This window comes from Anabrus simplex, chromosome 10 (assembly GCF_040414725.1).
Source record: "Anabrus simplex isolate iqAnaSimp1 chromosome 10, ASM4041472v1, whole genome shotgun sequence".
In the NCBI taxonomy this organism is placed as follows: Eukaryota; Metazoa; Arthropoda; class Insecta; order Orthoptera; family Tettigoniidae; genus Anabrus; species Anabrus simplex.
In genome coordinates, this window is record NC_090274.1 from 38,594,214 (window position 1) to 38,617,190 (window position 22,977).

Here is a 22,977-nt window from a genome sequence, read left to right on the forward strand (position 1 = left end):
GCTGTGATTCCCTGCACCATCCCTTCAACGAATCGAGTAATCTTGTTGCGTAAGAAGTAGTTGTTAAACCATGTTTTTCGGATGATTTCACCTTTTTCAGCAAGTTTTTCTCCCCTTTTACGTATTTATAAAACTCCATGCAAGTCACCTTGTAGTTAAACTGACACTGTAAGAATGACTCCATACATCCTGCCAATAGTCGATTTCTTTCATCAATCCACTGGGCCGACATCAATGAAACTACCGGTAGCCTACTCCTTCCACAGTGGCGTTGTGTGCGGGAATAGAAAACAAATACTCGCTTTATTTTAGCAGTTGGCGTTTGCGTTCAGGATTTTCGGTTTCCTTAAAAAAGTAAATCCACCTTTCTTCCACCGAGTGTTTGGACTTCGATTCTTCAGAATCACGCTTAGTTTCTAAAAAGCTCTTCTTATACATACATTGCTGAAAATATTTGTCGCCTTAAATCTTCACACCATTTTCAGTCAAGTATATAATAGTGTTTTCAATCATCACACAATCTGAGGTTTCACTTAGTGTCATCCATCAAATACTTGATATTTATTGGAAGAAATAGCCCATTTCTCTAAGTAATCAAATGCTATGGTATAGAAAGCCATTGTCTCTTCCTCAAATTTCGAAATCAAATTAATTGTTTCTTGGTTAGAGTTCTCATTCTTTAATTTTTTCCCATTCAACTTGGTTTGCATGCCAATAAAATTGGGAGTCTTCCTTTCATTCAGACATTTTTGAGTGTCGATTAATATATTTCTTATTTCAATTATCGAGACTTTATTCATTTCCATGCTTTTTATATATTTTTTTTCAAAAAGAGCCAGGATTGAGTGCGGAAACATGAAGAAAATTTCACTGATCGGACTACAGAAAATATCTGCAATTGTTTTAATGGAATCCAAAGCTTAAGAATTCTCCAAACTGCGGGCATTAACGACAGTCATCTTGTTTTTAAGTGAGATAGAAGAGTCTGCTGACTGACATCAACGTACGAGCAGAACTCTTTCAGCCTCTCTGTCCTTAACGTGTATACTGAAAAATAATGAAATATTTTTCATGACGATAATTTCAGTGTCGACAGTTAAGACTCCAGCAGCGCTTGATAGAGTATTGTGGAGAATATGGGCAGAGCATCCAATTTCTTCTACACTTTTTCCTAGTTCTTCTTTAATTTGGCGAAACACATTCCACTTGCCGCGTCAATGAAGCCCTCCAAACTCGGTATTGGTATAGTCTCCACAAAAAGCGATTAATATACACTGACTGACAGAGCAAATGCAACACCAAGAAGGAGTGGTCAGAACTTTATGCCAATTGCAGGGTAGACTGACGTCACTGAGGTATGCTCATGATGTGAAATGCGCCGCTGTGCTGCGCACGTAGCGAACGATAAATGGGACACGGCGTTGGCGAATGGCCCACTTCGTACCGTGATTTCTCAGCCGACAGTCATTGTAGAACGTGTTGTCGTGTGCCACAGGACACGTGTATAGCTAAGAATGCCATGCCGCCGTCAACGGAGGCATTTCCAGCAGACAGACGACTTTACGAGGGGTATGGTGATCGGGCTGAGAAGGGCAGGTTGGTCGCTTCGTCAAATCGCAGCCGATACCCATAGGGATGTGTCCACGGTGCAGCGCCTGTGGCGAAGATGGTTGGCGCAGGGACATGTGGCACGTGCGAGGGGTCCAGGCGCAGCCCGAGTGACGTCAGCACGCGAGGATCGGCGCATCCGCCGCCAAGCGGTGGCAACCCCGCACGCCACGTCAACCGCCATTCTTCAGCATGTGCAAGACACCCTGGCTGTTCCAATATCGACCAGAACAATTTCCCGTCGATTGGTTGAAGGAGGCCTGCACTCCCGGCGTCCGCTCAGAAGACTACCATTGACTCCACAGCATAGATGTGCACGCCTGGCATGGTGCCGGGCTAGAGCGACTTGGATGAGGGAATGGCGGAACGTCGTGTTCTCCGATGAGTCACGCTTCTGTTCTGTCAGTGATAGTCACCGCAGACGAGTGTGGCGTCGGCGTGGAGAAAGGTCAAATCCGGCAGTAACTGTGGAGCGCCCTACCGCTAGACAACGCGGCATCATGGTTTGGGGCGCTATTGCGTATGATTCCACGTCACCTATAGTGCGTATTCAAGGCACGTTAAATGCCCACCGCTACGTGCAGCATGTGCTGCGGCCGGTGGCACTCCCGTACCTTCAGGGGCTGCCCAATGCTCTGTTTCAGCAGGATAATGCCCGCCCACACACTGCTCGCATCTCCCAACAGGCTCTACGAGGTGTACAGATGCTTCCGTGGCCAGCGTACTCTCCGGATCTCTCACCAATCGAACACGTGTGGGATCTCATTGGACGCCGTTTGCAAACTCTGCCCCAGCCTCGTACGGACGATCAACTGTGGCAAATGGTTGACAGAGAATGGAGAACCATCCCTCAGGACACCATCCGCACTCTTATTGACTCTGTACCTCGACGTGTTTCTGCGTGCATCGCCGCTCGCGGTGGTCCTACATCCTACTGACCGTGAGGCCACCGATGAGTGAACAGGTGTTGGTGCGGCTTGGACAGGGGCGAGAACGAGTTTTTTTGTGCAGAGAGCGGCCGGCTGGAATAAAAATAAAAAAATGAAGGTTGGCGAGTGAAAGAAGGAGGCCAGCGCGTGTCACCTGTAATTGCGAGGAATGAAATGAATGAAATATTTATAATATCTTTGGTGGCGACGTGCATAATTACGGAAGGCTCAAGGACTAAATTAAAATAAACTGGATAAAAAAATAGCACATTTAGGGGATATAAATTAAAAAACTGAAATTTTGGAATAATTTACACGACCTTGTGGCTAAAATGGTGATGAAGTGTAGATTCGTACAGTAGAAGAATTTAGTGTCTCAATTGACTTTACTTCCGTGCATGTGCACCAGACATGATATTTAAGTCATGTGATACGAATACTCATTCTCACACACCCTCTGGCGTGTCTTGGACTATCACCTTCAGTCGCTCAGCGTGGAACGTCGTGAATACTGGCTTCACTCCTGTGCTCTACACCTCCGATAATTGGATATAATTTAGGATAGTGCTGTGATCAGACGTCGAATGTGCAGATAGTAATCCCTTAAGTACGTGTCATTTCTAAAATACAGTTACGTGTGTGTTTGGAGCCTACTCTAAAGCATTTTGTGTAAGTTTCAGCTTTCTTACGAGCGGACGCGGAAGACGTGGACGTGAATATTTCCAGAAGAGGACGGAATCTCACATCATGGATTACCAGTGCTTCACCATGAGGTTCTAAACCTTTGACCATCGTCAGCGGCGTCGGGATGCAGATTCTTTCATCCTGGCATGGCTGATTGAGAACCCAGACTTCCAGACATGAAGATTTCTCTATAAGTCGATTACGTCTCATTTATATCTGTTCTATGTAGTTTTGTTCTATTCTTTCTTTCTTCTTAGTAAGCTATTTTGACACTTTTTATGGTTGTTTATTTGCTCGAATACGTCGTAAAACTGACACATGTGATTATTTAACGACCATGTGGCCATGAATTTGACAGTGAAGGGTTCTGATAGTTATCCATGTGTTATCGACACCATCTTTGCTTATTGGGTAAATTTCGTCAGGAATATGAATTAATTTATGTCTGATGGATTTAATGGTAGGATATTTCGTCCACATTTTCTATATTTTCCTTGTATTGGAGCTTCTACTTGTACCTCGTGTCTGAGACAACGTGTCATCGGGATATTGAGTCCGAATTCTATGTACGAATTTAATGTGAACATGTGCATCGGGAGCATGTGATAATTAGTTGGAGTAATTAATCATCGAGACACTTTTAAGTGGATATTATGTATTTGTAGGACGTTGGTAGGTCCTGATATTTCATGGCTACACATATTTGAGATTAAGATGCGACAAGTTAGGGTCGTCATTGTGGTACACTGTACGTGTAGAGTATATGGAATAATTGGCATGAATCTTCGTGAAACTGAGCTTTTCACATGTTAATGGATTATTCGCGATAAATGCAGTGTAGCCTAATATTAGTGTCTTCAGATGAAGAAAATGAAAGTCCATGTTACTTGATGTACTTTTTAATTCGTGGGAATATCCCAACTTTTCTCAAGTAATCCAGTAATTTCAAGCTCAAGGTACAGATGAATGTTCGAGAAGGCCTTAGGTCTAAAGAACAGGTCTTCGACGAAATATCTAAATAATGTCTGATTCGTGACTATACCAGCTTATTCGTTGATGCAGTTTTTACTCTCATGTGATAACTCAATCTTGCTGTAACTCAATAAATTCGTTAACAGGAGAGTAAAACGGTTGATCGACACTCGTCGACATGTACATAGTGTAGATATTTTCTTCTTAGTACTCACAGTCTTCTTACCAATTTCCGTAGTTAGCTGTAGAAGTAGTGATTTATTGGTATTTAGAGGATTATTTTTTTATGTGTTCTATTCTGAAACATGTGACACTGATATTATCGATTGATAGTGGACAGGATCTCCACATGGATGGTATTATCCCCATTTACTTACGTTTGCAAGCCCAGGAGGCGTTTTATTTTGTTTAATTATTGGTCAAATATTTAACGTTCAGTATAAATTCTCACGAAAGGAGATGTGAGACGACGTGAACAGGTATATCCGACGTCTCGGATTAACTTAGAGAAAACCAAGGCAAATTCAACTTTTCATTTTGTCGTTAAGATAACGACTGTAAATTTTATTATTTTGTCATAAGTGTTAACTTTTTGAATCTTGGATATTTCTTTATTATAATCGTTCTTACAATTACTGCATTTTTTCCAGATTGTCGATGAAGGCTTGGCCCAGACCTCATTTTTCTGAATGAAAATTTTTAATTCAACTTTAAACAAATAACTTAATAACTTTGAAGACGATAAAAAAATTTTTTACAATGTAAATACTCTGTTAGAATGTCAGGGAAACAACTGTCGTGTACCATCCCATTTGTTTGTGCCTAGGTTTGTTACATCAAGAGTCATATTAAATTCCATAACGTAACGATCATAATCATAATCATAGATTTCAGGATGGCCAATAATGCATTTAATTGAATAAAAGTGTCACATTTGTTCTATACTTGGAACGCACTTATTTGATGAACCCTATGATAATCCTGCCACATTCATTTATTTTATAAGCCTACAGCCACCGGACTGAGCACCCCTGGGGTGTCTCGTGTTCGCGACTGACTATGACGGGCACAGTACCTCGACGTGTTTCTGCGTGCATCGCCGCTCGCGGTGGTCCTACATCCTACTGAGTCGATGCCGTGCGCATTGTGTAACCTGCATATCGGTTTGAAATAAACATCAATTATTCATCCGTGCCGTCTCTGTTTTTTCCTTAACTTTCATCCCTTTCGAACCACTCCTCCTTGGTGTTGCATTGTCACTGTCAGTCAGTGTATATAATGGAATTTGCAGTTGTCCTGAAGTGTCTAGACAAAACTTTGTAATTGTCTCCGATGTTTCGTTATTCAGCAAATCAAACTTCAACATCTTCCGTTGGATTTCCTCAGCTTCAGTGATGTTTTGAACAAGTAAAGGAAACATATTTTCAGCCTTGTGGTTCGAGGCGTCGGTGCCTATGCCGTAAAATGAAACTTTTTTGCAATTGATTAATGCATTCGGACACGGAGTGCGGTGCGAGAATAATGTTAACAATCGCTGTAGCCTTGGTCCTGGCTGTATATTGCTTTGCGGCGACTTTGGAGTCAGGATACATTGCGGCATTTAGTTTTACGGTACAGTCAAGGGAACTGAAGGATTGATGATGCTTGACAACTTTATAAGCTTTTGTTAGTTCTGCAGCAGCAACGAGAAATTCTTCCTGGGTATCCTCTTTAATCGTGAATGTAGAAATATGCTTTGATGTCGATCCTACCGCGAATCTATTTGTGTGATTCTTAGTAGAAATGTGATGCCTCACATCTGCCTTACCTCCGTGAGTTACTGAGATGAAAAAACTACAAATCTCACACTACTCTTTCTGATCCGTACGCCATTTCTTGACAAAAGTCCACTCTTTTTTTTAATCATCTGAAAAGTGACACTTTCTCTTTTTATCCTCAAGCATTTTCGTAAGCTAAGATAATAACTAAGATTACTAACTTGCACTCGTTGTTCGTATTACATTTAGAAATAATCGTCTCATCAGATCGCTGTTCAAATGGGAACTGCCTGATTCTTTCGCGTGGCGCTGCTTAAATAGTTCCAACCACGTACTACTGGAGAAGTCTGGTAATTTTTCGAATGATGGTGCTAGATCTAGAAGGTGATTACATCTTAGAGCATAAAATGATCGAAGGCTTACATCGCCGATACGGGGTACGCATGCAACGCCATCTGTGAGATAACCTTGTCAACATAAAATTGTTCACAAATAAAATTAACTGAGGCTGCACTTACATGATGCGATAACAGATAGCGTAACTTCAGTACCTGAACCAAGCTCCTACAGTATTCTTCAAAATCGGGGAAAAATTGTGTCTTGTCGGTATGTTGGGGACAAGAAAGTCCATAACGGTGACGGTCCCGATATATAGGGACGGATGGCAACCCTACCTTAACTGCACGGCCAATTCACTCGGTCTGGATATCATCATGATACGGCGACCTGTCAAGAAAATTATGGGACTTCCAGACAGAAGAATTGTATTATGTTCTATGCATCATGTAAGATGCGCAGTCTTGAAAATTACTCTTCTGCATTCTTCTATCACTCACTAGTCGAATAACATCTATTGTGCTCGAATTCGTGATTTCAATCTAACGTTGTGTGAATTCATTTCCACTGTTTCAGGAAGAGGCGAGTCCAGTTCTTTTGAGGTTGGTTCTTTTATCTGATTTTTCAGATGCCTCGATTTTTAATGTTTCTTGTAACAGGTACTTGAAAGGTATTAACGTGAGGGCGAGAAATCTAACTACGCCATAGACTTTCTAAATTACGGACATAACCTTCACTTCGTAAGAACGTCTTTGAAACATAGTGGTTCAGTCTAAATGTCAGCTGTTACTGTATCCCGTACTCCGTTTCATATCAAGACGAAAACTTTTGTGAAAATATAACAATCAGTTTTACTATCACAATTTCTCAGTTCTTGAGGCATGTTCCTCAATTATTGTTTCACAACTACTTAGTCCCAACTGTGAATCTTCTAATCCTTGGTGCTGTAGTCTTCCCACCACAGGAAACTGAGATAGTCTTGATCCTCAGCCTGCACTTCGAACATTTGGAAACTTTATAACGTCAGCAGGGGCTCTGTAATTGCTTTCCAATATAAGAAGCACCTCAGGAATTCTTTGAATTCAGATTCGACCTTTCTCCAAACAATCATAGTGTGAGATACCATTTTCCGTCTTGCAGGAAGCATCAAACACAGGGCGAACAGGTATAATGAGAGAATTATAATTTGAATAACTGGTGATGTGGAAAATAATGGTATCATGTATCAACCTGTTCTTTTGGCAACTCCTCGATAAATTCACCCTGCTCTATCTCAGCTGTTTCTTTATTGGAGGAGAGTTCTGGATATCTAAGGAAGACCAACTTCTTATCGACCATCTTCTTCCCGCAGTACACCTTCAAAAGTTTCTGCCCTGCTTCTCGCTTCTGGCCGACAGCTGATTTGACCTGACCAGAATCATGAACCCCATTGTTTCTAGACCCCGTAGATCTGAAATTGATTCATCATTGTGATATACAGTATAAAGGTTGTGTTGATGAATTTCACTTCACATCTCTCTCCAACAAGAGAGGTGGTGATGGTGATTATTGCTTTAAGAGGAAGTACAACTGTGCAACCAATCTCTATTAATACTAATCAGAAGGAAAATGGAAGAGGTCCGACACTTCGAAAAATTAAAGTATCAGTAAAAGAAAGGCAAGAGTCACGAAGGGCATGAAAGTGCATGGCTCACTAGGCCTCGGAAAATAATACTGCCGGTGTCAGAGAAGCACAAGAGTTGACTAAGGGAGGCTGGATAGCTATATAGCTAATTAGATAGATAGACAGGGAGCAATGCCAGAGTCCATCCAATAGTCCATCCCAGTTTATTCTCAATGTCTGTGAGACCACCGTCAGTGGGATGACATTACCTGTGAGAATTTTGGCATAGTAGTCCAGCCCCGTATATTTTCACTAGTTGTCAGTACAAAATCTTGGCTGATCTCATATTTCGACTTCACAGCCAAAACTTCTTCTAATTTTCTGCAATTTAATTCTGAACCTCTTACGGCCCACTTCTGATGTGTGACACCTACCAAACAAAACATGGATCACCGTCGCTTTAGCACAAGGATTCAGTCCTAGCTCATCAGCTGTTTTCTTCATGAGGAACCGGGCGAGTTGGCCGTGCGCGTAGAGGCGCGCGGCTGTGAGCTTGTATCCGGGAGATAGTAGGTTCGAATCCCACTATCGGCAGCCCTGAAGATGGTTTTCCGTGCTTTCCCATTTTCACACCAGGCAAATGCTGGGGCTGTACCTTAATTAAAGCCACGGCCGCTTCCTTCCAACTCCTAGGCCTTTCCTATCCCATTGTCGCCATAACACCTATCTGAGTCGGTGCGACGTAAAGTCCCTAGCAAAGAAAAGAAATTCTTCATGAGGTACGACCTTTGAGATCTACAATCCGAAATAGCTCTCACCATCCTTTTCTACAGGTCCCTTGCAGGGTGATCACAAGCTTTTGCAATATTACCCTACTAATTCGTGTGTGATTTGTCATGTCAAAACTCACCTGCAAGTGGTTTATTTCCTGTTCCTTTCTTGAATTTTTCTTCACCTTGTATATTTTTCGACACATGATTGTAACATGCGTATTACCTCAAACTAAGCAATGAATATTAGATTTACATTTCTTCGGCATGTGATTAGGTCTCATACAAACAAAATAGAGTTTCTTTTTCTCTTCTCTCGTCCTCCTTTCATCAAGGGTCTTGTTCTTAGATTCAAAACATATTTCGCTAATCGTGAGTTTTCCCACAAATGACAAAATGCAGCTGAGCTGCTATAAAGGGCTGCGACTGTTCTCATTTTGTAATTAATTTTCTTTTTTGGCGTAGAAGAGCAATCTTCCTTCGCTGGCTTGTGTTTCCCCTCCATTCTGGAGGTTCATTTTCGACTTTAGATTTGAACAAATTCATAAGAAAATGCAACAGAGTCATATTTCCACCCTCCACACTCCCACGTTGTTTGGACTCTGACTTCTCCACATTGCTATCAGCGTTTCTTCGGACATGCTGGACGAGAGGGAACAACCACATACCAGATTTAAAGCGTTCAGCGAGCACAATTAAGATTCTAACTTAATCGATAAAACATTAAGTGGAAGTTTATCATGCTGCATAACATTTGAGACAACTAATTTTAAAAGCTCTCTAGCGTAAACCTGTAACAGAAGATCATCTCTGACGAACCGCTCTTTCATGACTTCAGTGGCTTGGGAATAATTGTCTTCTGTCTGCAGATAACTATCTCAGTATGTGATTCGGTACCCCTTCCTATGGAATGTATTAAGTACCGTAACTGAACATGTCATATGAGATGTCCTCACGGATCTTCTGAAAATGAGATCAAAATCTTAGCCACTCTTTGATATCTCCATTAAATTTATTTCATTCTAATTTAGGCAATTTGTAAGTTCTCTTATTAAACAGCTGACACATCTTTCCTTCTAATACCATCAACTTCGCTGAGAGGTGAGCTAATTGTACCACTACAGTTCTTGAAATAATTTCATTTGTTCTGACTTTTGATAAGTTAACCTCAAAATATTCATAGTAGCCTACTTCTCGGGAACTTTGTCTCTCTGCTATTATAATTTGGTCATCGAAGCCACTGTCTGACAACTGATCCTTTATTTTTTTACAATCAACACGTGTAGCTCTGCCATAAAAGCCTCTAGCCTAACAACATTCGACATAAGTTCGGTTCTCAGAGGTTATTTATGCTGCAAGAAGCAACTAAATATCATTTATTTATTTGTAACACAATACAAAACAGGCGTTCTACGTCAAATTCAACCACTTCAAATTAATCAAAAGTTTGCTGAAAGAGAATATAAAGAATGTATTGATCACAAAACTAATAGCTCCGTTTTCGAACTACTTTCATCACAGCTCCCTCTGTGGATCAGTGGTAGAGTGTCTACCTTGGGATCCCAAGATTGCGGGTTCGAAGCCCGGCAGAGGGGGCGAAATTTTTGAAGGACTGGAAAAAGCATTTTACACGCCATATCGCTTGATGTCGGCGTTTACAAGATCTCTGGTAACACATTTGTTGTTCACCCAACAAAATTATTTAAAACTCAACCGTAGACGCCCAAGTGAGATTCGGTTTACTCTGAAGATTGAAGATCAGGCAGCAAGACAGCGTTAAATCGAAATGTATGCACACGGTTGCTGAGACCATACGATTATTATTACTATTACTATTAATAATAATAATAATAATACTAATAATAATAATAATAATAATAGTAATATAACCGAGCGAATTGGCCGTGGGTTGTGAGCTCGTATTCGGAAGATAGTGGGTTCGAACCCAATTTTCGGTAGCCCTGAATATGGTTTTCCGTGGTTTCCACTTTTTCAAACCAGTCAAATGCTGGGGCAGTACCTTAATTAAGGCCACGGCCGTTTCCTCCCAAATTCCAGCAATCTCCTTTTCCATCGTCGCCATAAGACCTACCTATAAGAAGATTATTATAATAATAATAATTATTATTATTATTATTATTATTATTATTATTATTATTATTATTATTATTATTATTATTGTACCGGGCGGTACACCTCCGCGCCGCTAATTTAAAATTGCGCCAATTGAAACTCCTCTGCTGGAGGAAGTCGGAACTTTATTGACCGTATTAATTTTCAAGTTTCTCAGAAGATGTCACTACGTGGAAAATTTGGAGTTTTTGAACTGTGTCATTTTCGACGTATTTTTGTTTTGCTTGTAGTAAGAAGTGTGAACTTTCTCTTCTAGAGGACACTACTGAAGATCAACAATAGTGCACCCTAGTGCGGAGTGAGAGAACTGTTTTTTTTTGTTTTTTTTTTGAGAAATTTTTATTTCAAAAGTTTGTTTTTGTTAAATTTCTTTCTGTTATTGTTTAAGTTGGCTGTATCCCCCTCTCTTTCCCCTTGTTTTGTATGTATCCAATCCCGAATTTCTTCTATTTATTTCTGACCAATCTGAGGTATCTTCCCCCAACTTGAATATGTTGCTGTATCCTACCCAATAAAGTGATTGTGGGCGGGTGTTCTCATTCCCCTAACGCCTAGAACCTTCCGCGAGAGTATATAAACTGCTGATTTTTGGGTCTCTGCGCCACTTCTGTTCCATCTTTCTGTGTGTAAAGTACATAGCAGGGGGCGGGAAGCGCCTCTTTCTCCGGCAGCGGTCAACAACCAGGTAATGGCCGATTAACTACTTCTTTTCTTGCTTGCTCAGCAGTTTAACTCTCGGGGCGGGTCCGAAGTTTTCCATTATATAACCTTCTTTAAAATGTAAAGAAACTTGTATCTATTCTATCTTTCAAACTACATATTGGGATAGAGAGTGCTTAACCCTCTCGAGCTCCCACTCACATTGTTTTGAGGTGAACTTATTTTCTCAACCTATTCTTCCATAACATTATGTAAATTTGTTTCTTTTCGAAAGTCACCTCCGTAGTATGGGATTAGCCCTTGCATCAGTGGCCTAGAGCCAAATTAGGTTTTGAAACAAATACATTAGGAGTGCTGATCGCCTCCTCTCAAATTGTTATTTTAGAGGTCATGTAATTACCCCCTTTTTTATCTAATAGCCCTCAGTAGGTTGGGTAGTTTACCCCTGTGTCTATGTCCAGAGAGGACAACTTGAAGGTGGAGTTTGGTGTGGCCTTTGATAGGCTTAAAGTTGAGAGCGAGTGGCTCTTTTTCTAAAACTGGGTGTTGTATGCCTCGAGGAGGCTTTACTGTGTAATTTGGAGCAAGTGCTCCAGGGTTTGATTGGGGTCTTCTGCCCCGTTGTTAAAATTGGTATATCGTAAAGTTGAGCTAGTTGCTCCAGAATTGTGTTTTCAGGGCTCGAAGCCCAAACCCTGCAAATACTGTAATTGTACTTTGTTGCCTTGTTACACCGTACCTGCTATTCTTGTTATTTATTTATTTTAAAAAGAAAATATAACCTTGTTAAATTTTACATTAACTTTGATTCCGTAGTTTGAGACCCGTTCACGCCCGCACCTTCTTTCACCTCTACCTACCACTAAAACACGGTAACAAGTGGTAGCAGAGCGTGGTTGAATGGGTCTCATTTTAGCCCCTTTTGACGGCTAAACATTGTTTTGATCCGAACTCTAACCATTTTCTCAGTTGCTGGACTTTTCTGAGTTTTTCTAAATTGTTCTGTCATCATGCCCGGCCCTGGCGATGTTCTCCATCTTAACTACTTGCGCAAAGAGGAGTTGATCTATGAGTTGACTATCAGAAATGTGCAATCTGGAGGCACGGTTGCAGTAGACACCAATAAGCTTAGAGAGTCCCTTGATTTGCCCATTTCCATCCCCACCTTGGAAGAGAAAGAAATTGACGACTCTCTTTCCACGATCGTCGAGAATATTACTGGGCTAGCCTCTGTAGTTAGTTTTTTTTTGATGAAAATGATCCTTCTCCTAATCAAATTAAGCGTGTGCAAGCCAGGCTGTTTCATTTTTCAAATAGAGTTAACGATCTGTTGTCTCTAAAGTTGAATGACGTTCAGAAGAAGGAAGCTAGTACGCTGCTTGAAAATATTTCTGAGTTATCTAGCAAGGTCACTCAATTGTTAACTGGCGAAATTCCTCCCAAAAGCGATCAACCCACCACAGTGAATGTAGGTAGTGAGGAAGAGCCTCCTAAGGGAGAAATCAATAGAATAACCGTTGCTGCTCAAACTATCTCTGCCCCATTGGACAACGAGTCTGAACGCCGCACATCGTTGAATAATGTACGTGCTGAATTAACTTCTTTGCCATTGAAACCTTTACCTACTATGTCACCCGGGTTCAGCAGCTTGCCTCATCCATTGGCAATGTTGCTCAGAGGTATATCGAAGTTTTCCTTTAATACCCCCAGTGACGTAATTTCATTTTTAAGATTTCTAGGTGAATTTCAGGATCATGCCCTTGTGTTTTCTCTTTCCCCATGTCAAATTTTGCAAATCATCTATCCTTATGCAATTGGTATTCTCTCCGACAAAATAGTAAGAGCCATAGCTGAACAGTCATCTATTGAAGATTTTCACGCACACTTGCTTGCAAATTTTATTCCTGCTCGCGCGAGGTCATCTCTGATTCAGAAGTACTATTATCGTGTACAGCGCTTGGATGAAAACTTGGCTGATTTCATACAGGACATTAAGTTTTATACTAGGGTGTTTGCTCTTCACTTCCCTGAGGATCAGATTGTACAAGCCATTGTAGAAGGCATTTCACCACCCTATAGGTCATATTTGTGTTTCGCGGCGTGCCCGCAAACCTTCTCCGAACTTGAAGCGTTGGCCGTCTCAGCGGAAGGAGTGAGATACGCCGATTCCTTGCGTGTCGCGAAAGAACCCCCGCCTTCTTTTAGTAATACTCGGCCTCCACCTCGCCGATCAGTCACACCCCGTAAATGTTATGCTTGCGGGTCGCCTGACCATCTTCGCAATAAGTGTCCACTGATCAAGTCGAGTGGGACAAGGAATGGGGCTGGTTCATCACAAGGCTGTTTTAAATGTGGGGCTTTCTCACATATCGCCAAAAATTGCCCAAATTCAAATAGCACCCCCTCCTGCTCAACTTCTGGTGCAACTTCCAACAAGAATCAAAAGTGACTAGTGGTTCCGGCTGAGTCGACTAATTCTGCTTCCCAAGGCTCAGCCCCTGGCAAAAAGGTCGTGAATTCAGGGAACGTTCAATTTGCAAATCCTTCTTTTGAATGCCCCAAAGAATGTCTTAGGATTGCGGCGGATACCCCTGCACCTGTCCCTTTTCTTAAGATTGAGTTAAATAACGAGCCTGTAACCGCTCTATTAGATTCAGGCAGTGTTGGTTCAATTATTTCGGACCAATGGTATTCTAAATTGAAACCGGTCTGTAAACTACCGGACTATGACTCCTCTCCTGTTCAATATGTTTCGGCTAATTCATCCCCATTAGAAATTCTAGGTTCTTTGCAGGTCAAAATTCGTATTTTTAAATTTACATGGAAAACCAAACTATTTGTGGCTAAGCACTTGTCTTGCCCCATCATACTGGGTGCGGACTTCATTTCTCACACTGGTCTTGTGCTCGATCTTCAGAGTAAGTCGTGCACATTCAAGTTTGCGTCCAATTGTAAAATTCCCTTATTGAAATGTAATTCAGTATCATGTTCATCTATTGCGCCTACCCAGGATGAGGTGTTGTTAGACCTTAGGCATCTACCTGAGGAGCAGGCTGATAGTATTCGGAAATTGTGTCAGTCGTTTCCTGAGGTGTTCTCTGATACTCTTGGTGTTACTGACCTTATCGAATACAAAATTGAGGTCACGGATTCGATTCCTGTTCGTTTTCCACCATATAGGCTATCTCCACCTAAAATGAAGGCTCTGAAAGAAATCATCGATCAAATGTTGAAGGATGGTATTATTAGGCCCTCTAAATCGGCGTATTCTTCGCCTATTTTTCTAGTCCCTAAACCCCAAGGAGGCTTCAGGCCTGTCATTGATTATAGGGCTCTCAATCGGAAGGTGGTGTTGCAATCTATGCCCCTTCCCGACCTTCATTCTTGTTTTTCATGGTTTCGTAAGGCCAAGTTCTTTACTATCTTGGACTTGAATCAGGCCTATAATCAAATTCCCCTTGCCGAAGAGTCTAAACATCTTACAGCGTTTGCCACGGATTGGAATTTGTATGAATACAACCGCGTGCCTTTCGGGCTCCCCACGGGAGCAGCTGTACTCACTAGGCTACTAGATAGGGTCTTCTCCGACATCAAATTTGAGTACTTATATCACTACTTGGATGATGTCGTCGTATTTTCAGAGACTTTTGAAGAACATCTAGATCATCTGCGAGAAGTTCTCGATCGCCTTCGTAAGGCTGGGTTAACTGTCAAGTTGTCCAAGGTTGCCTTTGCTAAGCCCTCTATGTCATTCCTAGGGCATATTGTGTCACCTGATGGTGTAGCAGTCGATCATTCTAGAACACAGCCCATCCGTGATTTTAAACCTCCCAAGGACATCAAAGGTATCGCCAGGTTCATTGGTATGGTGAATTTCTTCAGGAAGTTTATTCCTAACTTCGCTAATAGAGCGGCGCCCTTAAACCTTCTTCGTAGGAAAGGCATCAAATTCGAGTGGGGACCTTCTCAACAAGCCGCTTTTGAAGATCTTAAATTAGCTCTCTGTAATGCCCCTGTCCTTGCTATGCCTGATTTCTCGAAGAAATTCATTGTCCAAACCGACGCGTCGTCGTCAGCAGTAGCTGCAGTCCTTCTTCAAGAGACTGAACTAGGGAGGCGACCCATCGCCTATGCATCTAGGACCTTGTCGGCTCAAGAAGCCAAGTATTCCATCTATGAGCTCGAAGGTTTGGCAGTTTTATTCGCCTTAGAGAAGTTCCGTCTCTATTTGGAACAAGTCAAATTCGACCTGGAGACAGATAATCAAGCCTTAAGCTGGGTCTTAGGTAGGCCGTGTCGTACTGGTCGTATAGCCCGTTGGGCCATCCGTATTTCTGCCTTCCAATTCGATGTCAGGCATATCAGAGGTACTGAAAATGTTGTTGCTGATGGACTCAGCCGTATGTTTTCCAACGACGTCGAGACCCACGAACCGGCCAACAGTTCATCACCTCCCGAGTCCATACTAGCTGGTGTTAATGCCATCTTAACAGATGCTCCCATGCTCTTTAGGGATATCGAGAAATACCAACGTGAAGATCCGACGCTGGCTCCGATAATGGAAACCCTTTCTTCTGGGGAACATGTTGTCCCTTATGTTCTGAGGAATGGTGTTCTATGTTGCCCTTCGAGGCATGATAAGATGATGAAAGTTGTCGTTCCAGCTGTTCTTGTGCCTATGATCTTCAAATACTATCATGAGACCCCATTAGGGGGGCATCTTGGAATCTTTAAAACTCGTGAGAAGATTCGTGAAATGTTCATTTGGAAGAGTATGGACGGTGAAATCCGTGAACTTGTAAAAGCTTGTAAACCTTGTTTGCTCAGTAAACCCACCATGTCCACCAAGGTAGGCCTTCTGTCTTCGCATCAAGCGTCGCGCCCCATGGAACGCCTGTATATTGATTATGTAGGACCCTTCCCCCAGTCAAAGGGAAATGCCAACAAGTTCATCTTTGTGTGCGTAGATGGCTTTACTAGATTTTCCTGGTTATTTCCGACTAAGCTGGCTACCGCTCAGTCTACCATTACTTGCTTAAATTCTATTTTTGCCTCTTTTGGTCCGTGCCAATATATTGTGTCCGATAATGCTAAGGCGTTTACATCAAATCTTTTTCGTAAATTCTGTTTTGACTTGTCCATCTCTCATGTAACTACTTCTGCTTATTACCCTCAACCATCTCTGGCTGAACGGGTTAACCGTAATCTCAGGTCCGCGCTTATTGCCTATCATCATGAAGATCATTCCCTGCATTGGTTAGCTTTTGCTTTGAATTCGGCGGTTCATGAATCACATAAATTTACTCCAGCCTCTTTGATGTTCAAGTTTGTTCCCAACACGCCGCTCTCTAACCTCTGGTCTCTGAGTGACATTCTACCCGAGACAATAGATCCGGACAACATCAGAGATCTTTGGAAGAAGGCTAAAGCCAATCTTAAAGTCTCTCATGAAAAGGTTAGGGAAAGGTATGATCGTGGACGGAGACCCACCCCTTTGAAGGTAGGTGACCAAGTTATGGTCAAGAATTTTGTTCCCGCGGGCAAGCTTGCCCCCAGATTTCATGGGCCTTGTGTCATTCTCGATTTTCTTACGCCGGTTACGTTGTTATTAAGTAATCCAGCCACCGAGAGGATGTTTAGGATTCACCTGTCACAGGTGAAACCGGTGTAATTTCTGGGTTAACTTGCTTCATATAAACGTGAAAGGAATATGAAGGTTATATTTTTTTGAGTTTTCAATTTGTAGGCATTCTGCCCCTTCTATAATATTTTTTTTAATATGTAAGTATTTTGTAAACCCTCCCCGCACCGTTAAGCTGCCATTCTGTCCTTACCTCGGCCATTACCACGCTCCCGTCTCCTGCTATACACACTGTGGCTTGCTTAGATTAAATACCATATTAAATGCCATGGATATCTGCACGCCGCTGGCCCCTCAACCTCTCCACAAAGTCTGTGCCCTCAAAAAGATGATGGTCCAACAATATTCTGCAGCCTAGCTTTAATGTTTCAGTGCCCCCGCAGCCGCGCGGCGCCGTGCCGCGACTGGGTTTGAGGATGGGCCCCCTCGGCCCCAGCGAGGACGACATGTGCACGGCGAGCCGGAGCTCTCCTCCCGGCCTAGGCTGATGTGCGGCGCACGACCTGCTACTTGCCCGCAGCCTGTATATCTTCACCGCGGGCGCGGCGTGTTTCAACACCTCTGCTCCCCTCATAGTGCGGGCGAGCGGTATCTCAGGGTACTTGAGGGGTCCGAGCGGCCTCCTCTGGACGCAAGCTGCAACGGCCGGTCTGGCCATCAAACTTAATCAACATTAACTACATGAACTATTTCTATCAGCAATTACTGCACTTGGGAATTCAACAGCAATATTTGGTGGACCTTGCAAAATTTTTCTTCACTTTCAAGTATTAAAAGTTTATCTTCTGAATTCAACTTCTACAACCATAAAGACTTTACACCACCTGCAACAACAAAATTTTGAAACTGAATCAAACCACATTAAGAAAATCTTATTAATTTTTCGGCAATTAATCTCCATATCTACATCAAAACTTGGACCTGGTTTTCAAACAAATTTCATGTGTCACCCCTGGAGGAACTTTTGAGGGGGGAGGTCTGTACCGGGCGGTACACCTCCACGCCGCTAATTTAAAATGTGCGCCAATTGAAACTCCTCTGCTGGAGGAAGTCGGAACTTTATTGACCGTATTAATTTTCAAGTTTCTCAGAAGATGTCACTACGTGGAAAATTTGGAGTTTTTGAACTGTGTCATTTTCGACGTATTTTTGTTTTGCTTGTAGTAAGAAGTGTGAACTTTCTCTTCTAGAGGACACTACTGAAGATCAACAATAGTGCACCCTAGTGCGGAGTGAGAGAACTGTTTTTTTTTTTTTGAGAAATTTTTATTTCAAAAGTTTGTTTTTGTTAAATTTCTTTCTGTTATTGTTTAAGTTGGCTGTATACCCCTCTCTTTCCCCTTGTTTTGTATGTATCCAATCCCGAATTTCTTCTATTTATTTCTGACCAATCTGAGGTATCTTCCCCCAACTTGAATATGTTGCTGTATCCTACCCAATAAAGTGATTGTGGGCGGGTGTTCTCATTCCCCTAACGCCTAGAACCTTCCGCGAGAGTATATAAACTGCTGATTTTTTGGGTCTCTGCGCCACTTCTGTTCCATCTTTCTGTGTGTAAAGTACATAGCAGGGGGCGGGAAGCGCCTCTTTCTCCGGCAGCGGTCAACAACCAGGTAATGGCCGATTAACTACTTCTTTTCTTGCTTGCTCAGCAGTTTAACTCTCGGGGCGGGTCCGAAGTTTTCCATTATGTAACCTTCTTTAAAATGTAAAGAAACTTGTATCTATTCTATCTTTCAAACTACATATTGGGATAGAGAGTGCTTAACCCTCTCGAGCTCCCACTCACATTGTTTTGAGGTGAACTTATTTTCTCAACCTATTCTTCCATAACGTTATGTAAATTTGTTTCTTTTCGAAAGTCACCTCCGTAGTATGGGATTAGCCCTTGCATCAGTGGCCTAGAGCCAAATTAGGTTTTGAAACAAATACATTAGGAGTGCTGATCGCCTCCTCTCAAATTGTTATTTTAGAGGTCATGTAATTACCCCCTTTTTTATCTAATAGCCCTCAGTAGGTTGGGTAGTTTACCCCTGTGTCTATGTCCAGAGAGGACAACTTGAAGGTGGAGTTTGGTGTGGCCTTTGATAGGCTTAAAGTTGAGAGCGAGTGGCTCTTTTTCTAAAACTGAGTGTTGTATGCCTCGAGGAGGCTTTACTGTGTAATTTGCAGCAAGTGCTCCAGGGTTTGATTGGGGTCTTCTGCCCCGTTGTTAAAATTGGTATATCGTAAAGTTGAGCTAGTTGCTCCAGAATTGTGTTTTCAGGGCTCGAAGCCCAAACCCTGCAAATACTGTAATTGTACTTTGTTGCCTTGTTACACCGTACCTGCTATTCTTGTTATTTCTTTATTTTAAAAAGAAAATATAACCTTGTTAAATTTTACATTAACTTTGATTCCGTAGTTTGAGACCCGTTCACGCCCGCACCTTCTTTCACCTCTACCTACCACTAAAACACGGTAACAATTATTATTATTATTATTCAGCTCTTTCTAAGAAATAGAGCCCTGACTTCGAGTTACGACTGTACAATAATATTTTGTAAAAGATTTACACATTCTTCTGGCCTGTTTAAAACTTTTATGAGAGATTCTAGACCTCTTGCGTTTAACTGTGTGTTGTTTTATGGTGTTACTGAGCGCATAATCGATTGTATCTTCCCAAATTGAGGACCTCAGAATTAATTGCCGGTTGCCAAGTCAATAGTTACCACAATTTACCATTTACGATTCCACACACGCTCTTGAAGTGTTATTGTACGTTAAGCAACGGCAAATCGATACAACAGTTTTAACTTTCAAATACTGTATATTTAAGTCCCCTTACATGACTATGAATTAAGGTCAATCGAACTCAAGTTTATGTACACTTCTGTGAGGTTAACGGAAGTCGCTTGCAAGATGTTTTCGAAGATTTGATAATAGTTCATGTCCTATCATGTGCCAGAGAAGTTTAGACAAGGTCGAACAGTGCTAATTTACAAGGGAAAGCGTCATGTTAATAACTTATATTCCTGGCATCCAATAACTATCTGTTCCATAATTACTGTTTAAGGATAATTGAACGAGTTTTAGATCTCGAATTGAAAGCTCAATTAGTCCTAACGGCGAACCAGTGTGGATTTCTTCCCAACTTACCAGGTCACCATGCAAATTCAAATTGACTTCTGGCTGTCTCAAAAATGCGAAATCTACTGCTAGAGGCTGTGTTGTGACATTGTAGGCGTTAGTCGTGCATTTGATAAAACAGGTCATGCACATCTTGAAAACTGTCTTAATTCACAAGCCGTATCACGGAATCCTAAGAATTTCTCCTTACAGAAAACAGTATTCAGACGGAAATAGGAAACCAGCGATCCAAATGTTCGATGTGCGGAGTGTCGCAAGGTGGACCATTGTCACCCTCATTATTCAATCTGGCTATTGACATCATTTACAAAGAAATCTGTGACCCAAGTATCGCTGGTCAACGTGGCTACATTTTGAATGACGACACTGAACCTGTCTGCCTCAGGATTTGTAGATGATCAGGCTGCGATTGCCTGCACCATCCCTTCAACTATTCGAGTAATCGACGCAACACAAAATCTCTTTTCACCCATAGGCCTAGAAATTAATGCCAGCACAAGTTCAGTAATATCAATATATCACGGAAGGCCAGCTGCAATCCGTAACTTATTTCGGGAGGCATGATGTCTTCAATTTCTCACAGTGAAACAATTAAATATCTGATTCTGAAAAAACTTGGAAAACGTTATCTAAATCACAGCTGTTAAATCCGAATTTAAAAAAGCGTAATATTATTAAACAATGTATTTTTCCTTCCTTAGTTCATCCGCTACAGACAACCCACTGACCAAAACTACACTGTATAACCTTGAGGGCCGGGATATCATTTTCTTTTTACTACTTTTTTTGCTAGTGGCTTTATGTCGCGCCGACACAGATATTTCTTATGGCGAGAATGGGATAGGAAAGGCCTAGGATTGGGAAGGAAGTGGCCGTGGCCTTAATTAGGGTACAGCCGCAGCATTTGCCTGGTGTGAAAATGGGAAAACATGGGAAACCATCTTCAGGTTTGCCGACAGTGGGATTCGAACCCACTATCTCCCGGACGCAAGCTCAAACTTGCGCGATCCTAACCGCACGACCAACTCGCTTGGTACCTTTTTTAACGTCGTACTAATACTACAAATTTTCTCTTGGCGGAATGATGCGAAAGGTGGAACGTAACGACCGTGGCCTTAATTAAGATACAACCCTGGCATTTGCCTCGTGTGAAAATGGGAAAACATAGGAAACCATATTCAGGGCTGCCGACAGTTTGGTTCGAATCCACTATCTCCCGGATGCAAGCTCACAGCTGCGCTACCCTAACCCCCACGGCCAACTCGCCCGGTTCTTAGAAAAGAAAGACTCTTTTACATTCTTCTATTGTTGACTAGTTGAAGAAATTCTATTGTGCTCAAATGCATGATTTCAACAAAACGTTGTGTGAATTCATTACCAACTGTTACAAGAAGAAGAGAGTCTCAGTTCTTTTATCTGAAGTCTCAGTCACCTCAATCGCCCAAGTTTCTTGTCACAGGTACTTTAAAGGTATCAGCGCAAGGACGAGAAATCTAACTATGTCACAGATTTTCTACATTACGGACATAACATTCTCTTCGCAGGAACGTCTTTAAAACATATTGGTTCAGCCTCAATTTCAAGCTGCTAATGCATCCCGTACTCCGTTTCACATCAAACTGAGAACTTTTGTGAAACTGTGATAATCAGTTTCACTATCACAATCTCACAGTTCTTGAGACATGTTCCTCGATTATTGTTCCTTAACTACTTTGTTCCAACTTAAAATGTTCTAAAATTTGGTGCTGTAGACCTTCCAACCATAGGAAATGGAGTTAGTCTCGATCCTTTGGCTGCACTTCGATCATTTGGAAGATTTCTAACGTCAGCAGGAGCCCCGATATTCCTACCCAAAATCTAAGAAGCACCTCACGAATTCTTTGAATACAGTGTCGACATTTCTCCAAACATTCACTGAGTGAGACACCATTTTCCGTCTTACAGGAAGCAAACACAAGAGCGGAGAGGGGTAGTGAGATGCCTAATTTGGATAACAGATGATGCGGAAGACAGTGGCACGATGTCTCCACCCCAATCATGAGTTTTCCCACAAATAACACAAGATTCAGTTGAGCTGCTCTAAATGGTTGCAACTGTTGGAGATCTCAATGTGTCTTTAATATTCGTCTTTGGCATAGAAGAACAACCTTTCTTCTCTTGCTTGTCTTTCACCTTCAACAGAACCTGCTGTTTATTTTGGACTTCAGATTAGAAAAAACTTCATTAGACATTCCAACCGAGCCATACGTCCACCTTCTACACTCCCAGCTTGTTTGGAAACCTAATGTCTCTGCCATGCTGTCAGCGTTTATTCGGGCAGGCCGTATTCTAAGAGAGGGAACAACCACGGGCTTGGATCTGCACATGCAAGATTCAGGGTACGTAAATTAATCTAACTGAATCGGTAAAACGTTAAGTGGAACTTTATCATACTACACAACTTTCGAGATTACTAGTTATAAAAGTTCTCTAACGTACACCAGCAACAGAAGTTCATCTCTGACGAACCGCTCTTCCAAGGGTTCAGTGGCTTAGGAATAATATTGTCTGCTGCCTGCGGGTAACTATGAACAATCTCATGTGGTTCAGCAGCCTCTTTCATGCATTGCATTAAGCACTGAAACTGATCACAGTCATGTAAGGTGTTATCCTCGTGGATCTTGCGAGACAATATATATATATATATAACCACTCTTCGAGGACTCATTTTAATTTCTTTAATTCTAATTTAGGAAATTTTTGAGTTCCCTTATTA

The 22,977-nt window shown here is 41.8% G+C and overlaps 1 protein-coding gene across 2 annotated transcripts in view; it reads left to right on the forward strand.

Annotated features, from left to right (window-relative positions):
* Oatp58Dc (Organic anion transporting polypeptide 58Dc) overlaps positions 1-22,977 on the forward strand; it is a 194,120-nt gene that overhangs the window by 115,847 nt on the left and 55,296 nt on the right. Inside the window, exon 14 of one of the 2 annotated variants that reach the window (XR_011018770.1) lies at positions 4,844-5,019. The exons of the other annotated variant lie outside the window; for it this stretch is intronic. The gene's annotated coding sequence lies outside the window, so the exon portion shown is untranslated. Of the gene's footprint in view, positions 1-4,843; positions 5,020-22,977 lie in introns of those variants that run through there. 2 annotated transcript variants of the gene reach the window in all.